Source organism: Podarcis liolepis (assembly GCF_965112155.1).
Source record: "Podarcis liolepis genome assembly, chromosome: 2".
Lineage (NCBI taxonomy): Eukaryota > Metazoa > Chordata > Lepidosauria > Squamata > Lacertidae > Podarcis > Podarcis liolepis.
Window position 1 is genome coordinate 78,572,041 of NC_139555.1, and position 17,940 is coordinate 78,589,980.

General features: G+C 40.8%; 1 protein-coding gene and 1 long non-coding RNA gene across 11 annotated transcripts in view; one reads left to right on the forward strand and one right to left on the reverse strand.

Annotated features, from left to right (window-relative positions):
- LOC310700115 overlaps positions 1–12,619 on the forward strand; it is a 101,213-nt gene extending 88,594 nt beyond the window's left edge. For all 3 annotated transcript variants that reach the window (XR_014522426.1, XR_014522427.1, XR_014522428.1), the window contains 2 exons: positions 7,152–9,244; positions 10,454–12,619. This is a non-coding gene — a long non-coding RNA (uncharacterized lncRNA). The remainder of the gene's footprint in view (positions 1–7,151; positions 9,245–10,453) is intronic.
- The window catches only part of EFCC1 (EF-hand and coiled-coil domain containing 1), a 62,194-nt gene that overhangs the window by 24,367 nt on the left and 19,887 nt on the right, over positions 1–17,940 (reverse strand). The window lies entirely within an intron of this gene.

Genomic DNA, 17,940 nt, shown 5'->3' on the forward strand with positions numbered 1-17,940 from the left:
GGTTCCTGCTGCTCATTCCGGTTTCTCAAACGGGGGATTCTGGCTATAATTGAGTTGAACGCTATCCATGCATTCAATGTCGTAATGAAAAATAACCCTTCTCACCATATGTAGTTAACCTTTTTAGGATTTGACCATACTGACTGCCATTGGGTGGTGGAGTCCCAGATTGATTGATTGTTAATAAATAAATAAATAAATAAAAGCTGAATATTATCCTAAAGTTTTATTCCATGTTATTTTGAAAAATCAATGAAATATATTTTAGAAATAATAAAAATATTGTGAACTTGTATCAGAAGTGATTCAGTGTGAACAATTATCGCCTTGTTCAGAAGACTTTAGGATGGAGAAGGTACCTTCTTCTGACATCATCTAAGTCCGGAGATAATACTGCATCCTTCCAGGTGCTTGGCAACTCACTTGTTTTTGCAGTCACAGGCAGACAGCAAAAACAGGACTTTCCAAGCTCCTAAAGTCTAGCTGCTGTTGAGTTATGCTCACCTTGAAGAGTTAAATGATGTCCAGGCCAGCTACAAAGAGAAGGTCCAAATGTCAGTATTCATGAGGGCAGCGGAGGTTGGTTCATTAGGGCAAGTGGGGCACCGTCCCACCAATCTCACTTGGCCATCAGCCAGCCTCTCACTTTGCCTGCCTTATTACTTACAACTAAGTCCAGGCAGTGGCTCTGGCTGTCAGCTTCCTCCTAGCTCCTCAGTCTCAGTTTTGCCCTTGTAGAACTCAGCTGGGAGGATGGGGACAAAACTAGAATTCACTGGCTCCATCTGTCATGACTCCAATTACTGTTGTCCTTCCTGATTTCTGCCATGCCATTCCCAATGGGCACCCAACCAGATGTGGGTGGATATTGCCTACATGCTTTTTTCTGATGCCACAATAAGTGAAAAGGCTAGAACCACTCTCCGCCACCCTTATAGAAAGCTGAAAATTGTAGGCAAGGCCCTGGAATACCCCTAAGAGACCTAGACCTCTAAGCCCCCTCTCCCAGTTACAACCCTGCTCTAGGGAAAAATGAGGTTTTGGACACATTTACTTAGATATTTACTTTTTTCCACTTACCCACAGTGCCTTATTTGCTTTAGCTAGCTAACTCTCATTCTTTCCCTCTCTCTGTTGGAGCACATGCACCAAGGAGCCCGTGTTTTACTGGTTTTGTTGTTTTTGCCTAATATATTTTGCAGCATTAAATTCAGTATCTTGCCGAAGCTGGATATAGCATAAAATAGATGATGATAATAAATAAAATAATAACAACAACAACAACAACAACAACAATAATAATAATAACAATAACAATAACAATAAATATATTTATACCCCACCCATCTGGCTGGGTTGCCAAATACGTGATCTTTCCCCTTCCCAAAAGAGAGACTTTCAGATGTGTCATATGCTAGGTCAAGCATAGGCCTGAATGTCTGTACCAGTACATTGCAAATTTCCAAGACCTGCTTCACCGCAAAGTGAGGGGAAGCCACAATCTAGGTGGTAAATTTCAAAAAGGGCTGTCTGTTTTTTGCATACAAATTCTCATTCCACAAGAGTGTGTGTGTGTGTGTGTGTATGTGCGCGTGTTCTTAATGAACAGCTTTAGCTTTTTTTGCTTTAGATGTAAAAATGTCTAAGGCAAGCACTATAAATCTCATTGAACCTCTGTCATCCCCCCCCCCACCAAAAAAAAATCTGGGCTTGGCTCTTTATCATTAGCATTCATAAAACATCTCATAAACGTCGAAGAAGAGTGAATAAGCAGTACGTCTGTGTGGAGCAAAGATCATAGGAGAGGCTGGCTCTGGGAAGTGCGTGTGTACCATGCAGTATAGCAAGGTTTCCATAGAGACAGCCAAATAGACCACATTCATTTTAAGGCTTTTGTGTTGAAGATAATGAGAAGCATGAAAGAGGGAATATCTAGAAGCAGAGAAGACTGCATATTGTTGGACCTCAAAGTAATGTCCATGACTAATTGGCTTTTAATTAAGGCTATTCCACTATCAGTGAAACGTTTAGCTGCAACTCGAGGCAGCTGCTACTAGCGTAAAAACTGAGATTAGTTTGGCTTGTTAGCCCAACTGGATAAAAAGTACATTTCTATATATGTTTATGTGTTTAAAGAGGACAGGACTATCAGTGGCTGGGCAGTGGTGTTGTGGGAAATGTTGCAACACAGAAGCTGATGTCATGGGGGTCCTCATAGCCCAAGAATTCCATAACAATGTCCCAAAGGGTTGCAGGCAGCTGTGTCTGTCTATCTATCTATCTATCTATCTATCCATCCATCTATCCCATAGAGTGAACTCGCAAAGGGTGGTGTAATGGTTAGCCTGCTGGACTTTGCTTATGAAGACATGACTTCAGATCCCTGGTCAGCTATGATCAGATCCCTGAACAGCCTTTGGGTCAATCATTAACTGAGCCTAGGCGACCTAAAAAAGGGACTGTGTGTCAAGTCAGGCCTGTCCTCTAATTGCCCAAGTTTCCTACACCGAGAATGGTCACATCCATACAATACATTTAAAGCATGTGGCTTCCCCAAAGATTCCTAGGAACTATAATTTACCCTCACAGGGCTACAATTCCCAGCACGCTTAACAGACTGCAGTTCCCAATACTTAAATTTAAATGTGCATTAAATTTATGGTGTGGATGTGGCCAAACACCACTTCAGCAGATGACATCATTGTTCTTAGAATCATAGAGTTGGAAGAGACCACAAGGGCCATCGAGTCCAACCCCCTGCCAAGCAGGAAACACCATCAGAGCACTCCTGACATATGGTTGTCAAGCCTCTGCTTAAAGACCTCCAAAGAAGGAGACTCCACCACACTCCTTGGCAGCAAATTCCACTGTCGAACAGTCAAAATTTTCTTGTTGTGAAAGAAGTACCAGAGTTGTGTTCCCTGAATTCCCTGTCCACTATACCACTGCCCTGGGTTGTTTGCCTCCAGCATCTTGTAATTTGAGTAGCAACCTCTGAATAAAGAGGCCCAGTTTTTCCAACATGCTCTGCTTGTGGTCTCTTAAAGCATTTGGCTGTTGAAGACAGAAAGCTGAACTACCTGGACCTTTGGTCTGATCTAGCCAAAGCCAGTAGGTGATGTGAATTAAATTTAAATAATGTCACAATCCAATGATAGTTTTCCTCCAGTCATTAAATCTGAGGATATTGGTTTAGCAGTTCTTCTCTAATGGAAAACTGCTCAACTAAACAATTACTTGCTTAATACTATCACTTCAAAATAGTTGGTAGATTGGTTTCATAATGAAGCTTGGGGGGTGCTTGGGTCTACCAAGATCTCCCTTCTCTAAGAACATCTCTCCAGCAGAAGGTGAAATAATTTATCTTCTGCAAACCAACCACAACTGGTGTAAACATTCTTCAAGGCTTCATCACGTCAACATCACAATGTTCTTGCATTGCTGTGATTTCCATAGGTCAGCCTTCCCCAACTTGGTTTCCTCCAGGTGCATCAAACTTAATTCCCATCAGCTCTGGCCAGCATTGGCCACATTGACTTGGTTGATGGGATGTGTAGTCCAAAAAATCAGGAGGGCATCAGGTTGGGGAAGTCTGCCCTTAGGTCCTTTTTGTGAGTGAGTGAGTGAGTGAGTGAGTGAGTGAGTGAGAGGCAGACAAGCAGGCGGACTGACTAGCATTTCCTCTAGAAATAAAAACATTTTAAATTTTCAGCCTTTCTATCCAGCATCTTAAAATAGAGTTAAATAGTGCTTTTTCGCAGCAAATTAAATGCAGAGCACTTGAGCCTAATGGATTTATTTAAACTGACTAGACCTGCTGGAATTATATTGCCTTCTATAGTAATAATACTCTGAGGCATACTTCCTGCTCTTTGAAAGCATTATTCTCTGACAAAAATGACCGTATTGACTTCAGCTTTCTTCCACAACAGAATCATTTGTTATATAACCTGCGCAGATCTCTAGAGCACTATATGATTCTCACACATACATTATAATGCCTTGCAAGGCTAGCATCCTATGCTCATTTACTCCGAAGTAAGTCCCACTGTGTTGAGTGGGGCTTGTTGGCACGTAAATTGCATAGAATATTCCATTATTAAATCCTACTGTGTGTGGTGTAGTGGTTAGAGTGCTGGGAGAACAGGGTTCAAATCCCTACTGGACCATGAAGCTCACTGGGTGACCTTGTGGGGCTTGAACAAGGAGGGGAAGAACCACATATGGCACCTTAGGCTCCTTGGAGAAAAGTGTGGGACACAAAGGAAATAAATACAATAAAATAAAGCAACTCTTACATAGATGAAGCAACAAGAGCCCCCTTCAGATGCTGCTAACTCCCAGGTTGTTGTGTTGTTGTTGTTGTTGTTGTTGTTGTTGTTGTTGTTGTTGTTGTTGCCTGTACCAAGCACTATTCTGGTGTTCTGCTTGTCCCCTGACATGCACTGAACAATGGGATGTGCCACATTCTGTGGAAACCTTTTGGGCATACAGCTATATGGGCAAAGACCTCCTCCTTACAGACATCTGTTCTACAATGAAACACAGGTGCTAATACTAAAAGGGGCTCCTGTCTATTTCATGGTAACTCCTGCTTTTAGAACCCCACGGGGTTTTCATAAATTTAGGAGGCTCCATTCCTCTCCCCACCCATTGCTTCTGTAACACCACCCATGCTTGACTGGATCCAGGATTGACTTTCTGGTTAATCCCTCCCTCGTCCCTGACACCTGGCTATTTGGCACTTCTCTTCTTAAGCCAATTCATCTTTTCCCCTGCTTGAAAAGCTGTTTAGACCCAGGGAAAGAGAAGCAGCTTTCTGACTGTCTCAAGGGCCAGTTTCCAAAACTGTCTGGGGAGAGGGAACCTAACAAATTAGCAGCTAGCAAAGTTTGAAGCTATTTGGCTGAATCCTATCCTTATTTCCTTAGAAGTCTGAGAAGCCCACCATTTTTTGTGTTATGTAGCCAGAAGAGAGCATGGTGTTATTTCATTCTCCTCTAGGCGTCACTCTGATATTACTTTGATTACATTGTGATAAGTTGCTTCAGAGGTTTTTAAATATCCTGATAAATGGGTCTAAAGAAAATAAAATTTAGGAACAGGAGAAACATCTCATCATTGCGAGGGGCCTGAGAAATTTGTCACCATATAGTGTAGCCGTATACAAATTAGCTCTCTCTAATCTCAACACAACTATTCATGAGCACATTCTTCTTAGAAACCACAATCTAAAGCTAATATTTAAAATCAAGCATCCTCTCTCCAAACAGCACTCGCTCAGCCAATGTGTCTGCTGCTAAGCATATCATTCAGACAACAATTAATAATAACAGGGAAGCCAGGATTTTTGTTCCAATGCCTTCAAAATAAGTCCAATCCATTTTGCTAATTAATGCATTGCGTACAATTTATTGTCGAAGCCTTTACTTCGATTAAGGTACTTGTGACAGTTCAGTGAGTTCTCCTATTACAGCTAATGCACTACTACACAAACTGGTGACTAAGAGAAATCTGGGGAAGTGTTTCAGTGCCTAATAGATACACATATACTTCTGCCTAAACCCAGGGTTCAATCTATATTCCTCCAGAAGACTACTCTTGGAGACTGGCATACTTAAGTGCTGCTTATAAATCTTTAAGTGATTATGCCTTAGCTATGCCACAAAATGGCTGCTGCGGTCTTGCATGAGGAAGTAACAAACCACTGACACTCTCTCCCTTGCTTCTTCTATTAGAATACCTATAAGAATGGGGTTTGGGTCTGAAATTCTACTTAGACAAGAGAGACAACTGCTCTAAGCAATTAATGAACGGGTTTGTAAATAAAGCTTACTATTGCTTTCGCGTTCATTTTTCTCCCACCCATCTGGCTTTGCTTCATTATTAAATGGAGTCTTCTTATATTTCATTATCTGTCAAGGATGGAACCAAGTTAGAAACATGTACCTTACAGACCATGTAGTGGTGATGAAACCTACCTGGAGCCATTTGTTATTTTTCAAGGCAGTCTTGGCCAATTTTTGGCCAAAGCAATGTAGAAATTCCTTAATAAATAATTAAATTAATGGTCTCTATATCATTGGTCTAATGTATTTTGGTATGCTCTAACTGGGGGCAGGTGAGTTAGTGCTCAAAAAAAGATGAAAGAGAATTTGACTTGGAAATCGGGCAGTGTTGGAAGGGTGCTTATGCTGACTGCTTTCAACTTGGTTTTGAAAAATCCTCATCTCCAGCTAAAATACAAATCCTTTCAGGAGTACATTTCATCCAGATTCTGTGGAGCCTAGCAGACTGTCAGAAACCAGAAACAGATGGTAAATTATGTAGCAATATCTTGTCCGGGGATTTTGTTTGTTTATTTAGGTTTTTTGTTGTTGCTGCTGCTCCAGAGTTTGGAAACAGAGAAGTCAGAAGCAGAACTAGAGACTAACCTAAAGGGGTTGGGGGGTGGGAGAGAATTCAGTTATAATGGGGAGTGAGTACACTCAAAGTACTTCCAATTTTACTGGTACTTTAAATATATTGGACAGGCAGAATAAATTAAATCTAGTTGAAAAATTTAGATATAGGATTTGTTTGAATTCGTTTAAACTAATTCATTTCAATTCATTCAGTGCATCATTAGCTACTGTTGGTGAAATTTTGCCCCATTATATCAGTTTTGAAAACATGAAAATAGCCTGTTCTGTTCTCTCCAACAACAGTGGCCCTATAATATTATTCATAAGGGTTAGCATTCCTTGTGAATAGCCACTGTCACACAGTCAAGAGATTTCGGATAAGAACTCATTTCAGGCTAGAGCCATTAAGTAGGCTGTGCTGTACTGAAATCACATATGATTTTTAAACATTTGTCATGTTCACAAAGGTCAGGAGCTGAGGAGACATGTCTGCCAACCAGCCCACTTGCTCTCAATTATTTGTCTTTTAACCAAAAAGTAAACATTATCTAATCCAAGGTATATCTTGCTTATCTGTAATTACTATGTTTGGCCCCTGTAACATAATACAGGCCAGCATAGAAAACTGAAATAGGCCAAGGAAGTCAGCTACAGAACTATAAGCAATATCACTAAGGTAGTCATCAGATTAAACAGATAACAACTTAATTATTCCATTGTAACATTTCTATTCTGCCTTTCCTCCAGTGAACTTAGGGCAGCACACATGGTTCTTCTCCTTCCACTTTACCATCAGAACAGCCCTGAAGCTTCGGCTGAGAGATGATCATGACTGAGTGGAGACTCGAACTTGGATCTCCCGAGACCATGTCTAACTCAGCAATGGGGAACCTGTGGCCCTCCATTTGTAGTTGGAGTTGAGCTCCCATCAGCCAGCATGGCCAACGGTAAGTGATTATGACCACTGTACTCTAGCAACACCTGGAGAGCCACAGGTTCCCGGTCCCTGCTCTAACCATTATATCACACTATTAATCTGTCAAACACAATTTTTTACAACTGTTCTAAAGAAAGAAAAATGCATTCTTTTTCATGATGCACACAAGTACAAGAGGCATCATCTGAGAAGAGGAATTCCCCCTTTTCTCACACGGATTGGTACATACATGTACTTGCATTAAATAGTACTTAAAATCTGCTGCTCAATTGATGGCACCTTTTTTAGTTGATCGGAAATATTTAATGCATTACTCCAACGAATCACTCAATCACTCAACTATACATTGCTGCCACATTGACCCACGAGCAACATTTGCAGGGTTAGGGCAACACATGAAAGCAGATGTGGCCGAAGAAGGCATGACCAAATCATAAATGTGGATACAGGCTTTTTCTTTTTTGAATGAAGAGGGCAAAAGAAGAGGGGGAGCAAGTTGCAAAAACCTTTTGGAATCACAGTAGGTGACACTTGACCAGAGGCCTGCCTAGACAAGGAGATGTATTAGTGTCTCCAAAACCAGGAGAGACCATGACCAGAAAGTCAGAAAGTTTGCTTTCATCGCCTTTTGCGTTCCACCAGTGATTTCCTCTGTGGCCATTGGGGTTGGGTCTGCCTCCCCTCCTCTGTCATCTGCCTGCCTTTCTGCCTCTATTCACTACTATCCCTTCTGCCTCCTTTCTCCCTCCCTTCTATTTTCCTCCTCTCTCTCTTTCTTCCCTCTAAGCCCCCTCCAGATGCTCCACTCACACTTCTAATAGCACCACTGGTCAATTGGAGAGGGGCCCCAGCAGGGCTGCTGCGATGGCCTACAACAGCAACCAGATTCTTCCTTCTAGGCGCTCAGAGGAACCAGCACACCATGTACTCAGAGCAGCAGGGGAGCAGCCCGCAGAGCAGGCGGATGGACTCCTAGTCACTCCAAGCCAGTGCAGAGAGGTGCAGTTTTTGTGCCCCCCCCCCATGGACCTGGGCCCTTGGCAGGGGCCAAGCTGACCATCCTCTAGGTACACCACTGCAAGTGACAGTATATATCTTTCAGCATCACAGGGTCACATTGGAATACCTATGGGAGCAGTCAGTAAAGCAGAGGGTGAGCTAATGCAAAGAGGAATTGAGCAGGAAGAGGAAACAGTCTCTCATGCACTGACAGCATTGAGGAGTCCACTCACACAATCCACTGCTGAAAGTGGGAGTGAGAAAAAAGAGGAGGGCCTTCTCCCAGGCTTCAGAATCCCATTAAATTATTCTTCAGGGGCGCCAAGAGTTCTAGCAATTCTCTGAATTTATACACTGAGCAACTATTACCATAACAATGGAATGGATCCATGTGCCAGGTACACATGCCAAATGCACAAATCATGGTGTCGATAACGTCGCTATGTATCAGCCATAAGACATGCTTTTAAAAAAACACTACTTTTTGAAGCCTACTGTTCAACGCAACCAAGATTCAGCCTTTAGTCCTTGTTGAGAATATTCCTGTCCCTGGATTTTTTTGCTCTCCTCACCCCCATCAATAAAATCTGAAATGGTACCTGACCTGCAGAGTTCTAATCCATCATTTGCAAATATGTGGAAATCACAACTTCCCCTGATTTGAGTTTGAGCTCAAAACGGTAGGATCACCATGAATTTAGGAAATTATTTTTAAAAATACATTTTGACAACCCTGCAAGTTCCCAGACACAGCTTTTTCCTGTTTTTCGGTAATTTCCTCAATGGATATCCACAGGAAAAGGAGGAAACATGGATGAAAACAGAAGAACAACACTCGGAAAAGGGAAGCCACAGTGATAGGAGGAAAACCTGAAATAAATGTCATTCAAGCTGCAAATCACAGGTAACATTTGATGCAAAAGCAACCAATAAAGCTACATTACAATACAAAAAGGAGAGAACTACTTTTTCTCCCAACGTGATATATCTTATCTTTTCTGAATATTGCATTTCCTTTCATTTTTAACTATGGAAAAATGAATGTGAGCATTCTCAAAAAAATGTGTTGCTGCATGCAACAAAGTCATTGCTTGAGTGGAATAACTTCTGCTTCCGCAATGGAACACCCTCCTTTCTCTGCCCCCTTTCTCTCTCCCCTTTGTGCCCTCCCAATCATCCCTGGGGTTTTCCCTTACCCCACAAAGCAGATTTTAGAATTCAGGAGTTACATTGGGGGGTGGGGGAAGAGGAAGGGGATGTTCCACTGTAATGACTTTATTGGATACAACCCTGTATGTTGACATTTTGAGTTATTCTTTCTGGTTAAGGTAGTCACAGTACTCACTCACATACTCTCAATAATTACAAATCCCAATAATCTCCTGGGTCCACATACAGAAGACCGGGGCCACTAGAGAGGGGCAGGGGTACACGGAAGAGATTACATAATTTAATGTATGTAGATGGGGTGGATCCTATGCATGCCTGCTCAGTAAGTCCCATCAAGTTCAGGGGGCTTTCTTCCAAGTAAATGTGGACAGGACTGCAACCTAAATACGGTAAGCTGTAAAATAAAAAGTTTTATTTTATTGGACTTCCTCCTTTAGGAACTATGGGCTAATAGTTATAACTGCCCATATAACATGATTTACAAGTAAGCAAGTTGAATAGGATATTATGTAAATACAAATATTTCACAAGAAATTATGCTTCTGAGGAGGGAAACTGCTGTCTGTAACTGAAGCCAGCTGTAAATTCATTTCCTTAAGGGATTAATGATGCCATCCCATAAGCATTCAGAAATCTGGATTCCATCAGGAGGGTCAGAGGGAGGGCTTTTAATGTTTGTCCTGTTCAAAATTAGGAAACACCACAATGAACACATCATTCTATAACTGATCCCAGTTCAAATCTAAGGGGGAACTACGGTACTAGCTGACATTGAATTTTAACTTCCATTAAGAACTGTCTGATGGAAATCGTTAGTTATAGATTGACATGCCTTGTAAATTAATGGAAACTTTGTTTGCGGGATTTTTGTTTGTTTGTTTAGTTGTGAGGTATCCAGGTTTTTGACTGAAAAATTCTAATTAAAGTGTTTAATTATTGGCAGAGTAAGTGAAGGCGCCACCCACATACAAGTCTGCCCCAATCTCCTCTGAAGACCACTTGCATTTGGATTGCAACTGCTTCATTTCAAACACTGCTGGCGACAAGAAAACAGGAGCACAGGACAGACTGCAGTGAGTCACCTGCCGAATCCCGCATTATTTTTCAATGCAAATTTTTTTAAATTAAATAATAATAATAGAAAGGAACATTACTGGAGTGCAAAGCTATAGCTAAAACATGAGTACTCAAAACATCTGCCTGTTTACTCAAGCTCTTTGAAAAGTTAGGCTGGATCAAAGGATAGCTCAAAGGGTATCATTACTGTTAAACACCAACAACAGTTTGGCAATAGGTTTCCCCCCAGCCTCAGACATAGAGAAAATAAAAACACTAAAAGCTAGGCCATACCCAGGGAGTACCTTAGTACAAAGACTGTTCTGTCTTTGTGTATCAAACCCACAAATTCTGTGAAAAGGAAGCAATTACATGGCAAGAATAACAAAGATTCTGCACACAAAATTATTTATTTGATGCACTGACAATCCCAAGGGCTCAGAGCAACAGTGACCAGAGTCCAAAGAACCAAAGGCAGTCTGGGTAGGTGGGGCTGGTCCAGGGTCACATTCCTTTTCTATACTTCACTGCTCTCCTGCCCAGGCCTAAAGGTCAAAGTTCAAGCTAGGGAATCTGTGTTTTCTAGAGAAAGTCTGCCATATTTGGGGGGGGGGGAGAGTTATCTTGATTTATAATTCCATCCACAATATGGTACCCATATATATCCACATGAGGTGCACCCCTCCAAGTTTACATGTGTTAAATCACCTCAGATAAATTTCTCTAAGCAAAATATAATTGGTAGGCAGTCTGTTTAAGTAAGCTATGGAGCTCAGCAATAACTGCTACAGAAAACAGACAACCATTCTCTTGAAATAAAAATGAAATAATGAAACAAACAGGGAAGAAAAATCCAGCAAAGGACGCTGAATCTGAATGCGAGGGAAATGTGCCGTTTTACATTCAATATTTGCAACCACACCGCTGAAAAGTGTGATTCATTGCCACTGTTCCCTTTTCAAATGGCTTTACCAGATATCATATATCATTCTGAAGTCATTTATCAGCTCCCATTTTCTAAAGGGCATATTATGATCAAAACTACAGCATTCGTCTAAACCAATTCCCTTTACAATTATAAAAAACCTGAACTGCTACATTTAATAGGATGCAAGTATTTCTTAAATCTACAGAGGGGGAAAAGGTTATAGTACCGTGTGTGCTACAATTTGGTTCCTCTTTGGCCTTCTCTCCAGTCTATAAACTAATATGTTTTGGCAAATCTGAATTCCCTATAACATATATTCACGCTGAATGAATTTGCAAAGAAATCCGACAAATGATGAAAAATAAGTAAGCCACAGATCTCCTAGCTGCTTTTATAGGCACCAATGGTACATAGGAGAAAGGAAAACTTCACCCCTTCCCTCCTCCTCATTTTTCCAATCTAAATCAGCAACAGATATTAGTATCCATATATTTTTCACTGTTGGCGAATGGCAGTCTGCAGGGGTGGGGTGGGTAGGTTAGAGCAGCTCCCTTCCTCCCCCCCCCAAACTGCCCTAGGAAGTAGATTAGGGAGACTGAGAGACTGGCCCACCCAGTGAGCTTCATGGCTGTCAAGGCTGAACCCATAACCATCTTTCAGGTCAGGAGCTGAACCGGTGAGTCACATTCAAGGAATCCATGGAAACACATCAAAGTCAAGAAGACTTGCTCCGCCACAATTAAAAAAACAAGACAGCTTTTATTACCCTCTCCAGGAGGGTCCAGTGCCACCCTGGGTGGGGTGGGGGGCAATGTAGACTATGAGAAATACTTCACTACCAGGAAGATGTTCTCAGTTGAAGTTCTAGCAGTTCACCATGGGGAAGCCACACACAGAAGCAAACATTGCCTGGTTCTGCTCCCAATTGCTGAGGAGGAATATCAACAAGGGTCTGTCACTCTAACCAGTACATCAAATGTGCCCTTCTTTGGGGTTTGGCAGATTGAATTTTGTTTGAAAATGAGCTGTCTTCACTTACGTGGGGCTCACCCTAACTTTCCGGGTGGCTTGTACAATTCACAGAGTGATAAAAATAGAAACAACAATCAAGATTATATATATATATATATATATATATATTTGTCCCAGCCATCTGGCCGTCTGGAGAGCTGAAACTGAGACCTCATATATATATATATATATACACACACCACACAGCAGGAATGTACAACAATGAGAAAATCAGCAGGATCAAATAAGCTCAAATAAAAAGGCACTTTATTTGGTGCATAACATTGCCTGTTCTACACCTTGCTCAGAGAACTAACACAGCAATGGCTCTCCATACCAAGCAATAATATTCCAGGTGGTGAGGGAAGTGTCAGTTTTGCAATTTAGTTTCTTCTAAAGTCAAAGATGTTGTCAGTAGTGGGGGTTGGACAGCACAACAGAAGCTTCACTTTTCCCTCACACTTTACTTTAGAATTCAAATGTTAACATTAATAGGATTCCAAAACAAAAGTCTCCTTGCATCTGGATCTCCTGCTAATTATTTGAGAGGTTGTTTTGCCCCAAATAAATTCCAACTTTTGAAAAAAACGGCATATTCTTCATCAACAGAACGAGTAAGAAAGGAGGCTACAGAATAAGGAAAACCCACAGTGAGGCAATTATGTTGGAGAAAAGATATAGTAGGGATAATAATAAGAACAACAAATGAAATTACCAAAAGAGCTAAATTAAAGGAAGTCATGTATCAGTCTATGGTGTTGGTGAAGGGCTGCTGATATATTATCAGGTTAATAGTTTGAGCATTGTGATCTGTGTTAAAGGCTGTTCAGTAAGCAATTTCGCAAGTTCATGGAATCTTCCCATTATAGCTGTTCTAGCCAGCATGATACAACACTACAAGGACACATAAAGTTTAATGGCAGTGGATGGGAACGTACAAAATGGTGGCCCCATACAGGATGGAAATCGGACATAAGTTATTTATTTTTTGTTTCCAGCTTTACTTGCATCAGGGGACACTAGACAGCCAGCTGTTCATAGTTATTAGCTGAATAGACAGACCACTTCCTCTGTTTACAGTATCATAATAAACCCAGACTGTGATCTTATACATGGGGCTGGAGGGACCCAAAGGCACTTTTTTAAAAAAAGAAACTATATATTATAGAGCTTCCAGGCTGTTTCTTTGTTTTCATGGTCCCACTGAATAATAAGAGTTATACTTACATTAAAGATTTGAATTTATTTATTCACAGAGACTGGACAAGCTGACTCACTAGTAGCTCTCATCAGATTTTGGGAGACCACTATACACAATAATGCATGCTAATGTAGTGGATCATAGATTATGTACTGGAAATGTTTAGGATAGCCACCCCATAGTATATAGCTTTTCCCAAAAACATTATTGTTGACCGTGTCTCTCAATTCATAAAGGACTTACTATATACTACACCCAGCTATAGGTGAAACTGGTTTCTTGCATGTGCTTCCACTGAAATCAATAGACTTGTCCTAAACATAATGTGGGCCATGCATTCATTTGGAATGCTCAACTCACCTGCCATGAAATAATATATCTTTACTTAACTCCTGTTCTATGTTGCATGCACAATCAATGGAGCATCACATAAGCAATACTTCATAAGCAGCTCATCTTGAATGTTCACAATAAGCATTAAATATCCCTGTCCCACAAAATATAACCCCTCTCCATCACCACTCCACCCAGATATTATCTTCAGGGTTCTGCCATCATTGCCTAGAGTTTAACATGGGGGGAAATGACCATATATAAACTTGTTTCAAGATGTCTAGAGGCATTATCTAAGGCCTGGTTTGCACACAATGACCAACATGTATATGACACTTGAAATCATTTGTGTACAGTGGCTCAACATGCAGATTTGGCAATGCTCATACCATCTTGCTTTCTGGATGTTTGAAGGGGTATGAAGACTGCTTGATCCATGTGGCGAATTGCTGCCCATGAACTAGGCACACTGTGGTAATAGTTGCCAATGAGAGGTTCCTCCATATGGAAGCCATAGTATGCAAGTTCGCATTGTGATTCTGAAGGCATAAGAATTCAGAACTGCTCCAGACTAACAACTCCAGTGAACACAGCAGCAAATGCACACACACCCTGCTGAGGTTTGGGCTGCAACCAGTGTGGGGTTGCATTCTCTTGTGGAAATCCAATTTTAAGAGCCATACATCTATCTACTTCCTCAGGGCAGGACTAAATGAACTTTTAATTATATCAACAGCCTTGGTAACCTTTTGTTCTTAAGGCACCACAGGTGACGATCCATCTCACTAGGGCATGGAAGAACTTAGCCCCATTCACATAAGAGTGAAACCTTATCCCAAACTTCTAAAGGTTGCAATACTTTTACACCACATTGAATTATGATGTTAAACCTTCCCCATGCATCTCATTCTGTGCAATCAATAGATTGTTGAGGCACACCAAGGGCAATGTACAGTGCAAGATTGGCCTAAAAATGTTAGATGGTATGAATTTAGCAAATGAGCTTCATATGCATGCAGGCAACTCCAAATTTATGTGGGGGTTTCAAGGCACAACATGCGTTTAATTGAAAACACGTATATTTGAAAAAGTGTGCAAACACTCCGTTCTGCCCACCCCACCCCTTTCTGTGATATTTTGGAGTCACTTCAGGGCTGGGCACAATGCATGTATGCGCAGTCACACACATATTGAATGCACGTGAATGGGGAGTTCAGCCTCTGATTGAGGAAGTGAAAGCAGGTGTCAGTTTTAGAAATGATGTTTATTTAATTTTACATACCGCTTCGCATTTCAACAGAAATCTCAAAGCAATTTACATTTCCTAACTAAAAGGAAACACAAGAAATGCAATACAAATTCCAAAAACAAAACAACTTTAAAGACAACTCCAGGTTTTAAGTAACGTAATTGAAAACAGCAATAAATTAGGATTGCTAGAAGATAGGTAGGAAAGGGTTCGCCCAGAAATAGCAATGGAACATTTATTCACATTTGAGAAGAATGGTGTGCTATACATATCTAAGAAATAGAGAGGCAGCCACCTTCTAAAGATGGGAAACAGGAAGATACCACGACTGAACATGACCGTAATGTAAGGATGGCCAAAACAAATCGTTCCGAAGAAATTAAAACACCACCTGCAGGTGATATTCTAGGAAGTTCAGAGCTTTCATAGAAGTGTGATTAGAATCACATAATCTAGGCCGAAATATATCGTAGTGGTCTCACAACTCTGGACACATCACAGTTAATGATTATCTAGACCTATCTCCATTGGGCTTTTGGCCGGGATATGGGACTAAGACCGCTGTGGCTGATTAGTTAAAATATAACTCCACTGTTGGAGCTTGTCTGTCTTTGAATACCAGTTGGTGGTGACCATAGGATAGAAGTGTTGTTGTGCTCAGTTCCTGCTTTGGGGCTTGCCATAGGCATCTAGTTGGTCACTGTGAGAACAGGATGCTCGACTAGATGAACACTGGCCTGATCCTGTAGGCTCTTCTGATGTTCTTTTGACCTATACGGCCTCTCAGCTGCTTTAAATACCATAGATTGTTAAATTATTCTGCCTGGTTAAGTGAGCCTTACAGGCATTGTGTATTGCAGTGGTTCTGGGCCTGTCAGGTTGGGGGGGGGGCTATGGTTTGATGCCATAGCCTTTGCACTATGGTGTCCCCACAGGCTTGTCCCCCATTTTGTTTTTTAATATAGCAGTACCTAGGGTTACAAACTTAATTCGTTCTGGAGGTCCGATTCCAACTGAAACTGTTCTTAACCTGAGGCATGCTTTCGCTAATGGGGCCTCCCATTGCCACCGCACTGCTGGCACATGATTTCCGTTCTCATCCTGGGGCAAAGTTCGCAACCCGGAGCAACTGCTTCCAGGTTAGTGGAGTTTGTAACCTGAAGTGTTTGTAACCCGAAGTGTTTGTAAACTGAGGTACCACTGTATCTACATGAAGTAACTGAGCTAGCTTATTTGGAGTGAGGTACTAGCAAAATGCTGGTTGGAATTCAGTTCTATTGCTTCTTGCCATTTAATACAAAGGAAGCAGTTGATATCTTTGCACATTGCCTGGATTCCAGACTCACTCTAGATTTTCTTTTTATTCTTTCCAGACCATTATTTCTGTGTGTGTTTACATGTATGTATTAAAAATATGTATTTTTAACTTAACAGTATCTCTGGATTGTGGGATAACCAGACTCGTATAACCATCATGCTTATGTCACACGTGACAGAGTTAATACCATAAAGTAAGCTGCCAGGCTTATGTCCGCTTCCCCTCACCTTTGGAGGAGCTAGGTAATCAAGCTTTATTCTCCTCCAGTCGACATGTGAACTTCAGTGTGTGAGCTCTGAGCTGCTCCTTCCAGCCACATAGCTTTAACAAGCCTCTCTTGAGTTCCCATACCAATAAACTAGGAACTTTTACCACTTCTAGCTAAGCTAGCTACTGCCTGGGCAACTTTTTCTGCAGCACATGAACCTGACCTTTGAAGAGTTTGTAAGTAAACCAATTTTTAACATACCAAGCATGTGGTCTTTTTCCTATGCTGAGGGATGAGAAAACTTTGGAAAGAAATTTTTTAAGGGGACATTTTGCAATTCACTTGGAAGGGCGTATTTTAAAGGTCCAACAACCTATATTTCCACACTTTACTTTGCTGCATATTTTGTGATTTTAAATCTCTACTGTGGTTCTCTCACCAAAGACTTGCCCTAAACAGGGATCTCGGTGCGCATATATATATGCACCAACATGGATCTCAAGAATGAGTACCTTAAAATAATAAGGAATTTCATTTTTATATTTAGAAATTATCATTTTGTCTCCTGAAGGAAAGTTGAACCAGATCTTTAAACCTGTTTAGAGGCAGAAAACTATGCATGCCATTGAGGGGGGGGTGTAGCCAATGTCCATTACAACATATTGATATATGGAATATCAGAGCTTTTTCTAGCAGATATAAATTAATAAATATGCTGCAAAGAACACAGCCAAAATTATGCAGAATAAATTGCCAGTGGACCATATTTCATCTGTCTACAGGATGTGTACACACACCCACACACCCACACACAAATATTTTGTGTGTGTATGCATACATTTGTTTTATGAATTTATATATATATATATATATATATATATATATATATATATATATATATGAATGACTTGTTCACACACAGAGAGGGACATGCACAGAAAGAGAACAGGAAACTATAAACCCAACACAATACAATGGAAAGCTCTGGTGCATATAATTTTTTTCAGTTATTTTCTGGGATGAATAAAAGAATACATTGCAAATGTTTGTTCTTTCATCCTTTTAACAGTACTAACCATGGAGCCTTTAATCTAGGCAAGAAAGAATTTAAATGAGTTTCTCAAAT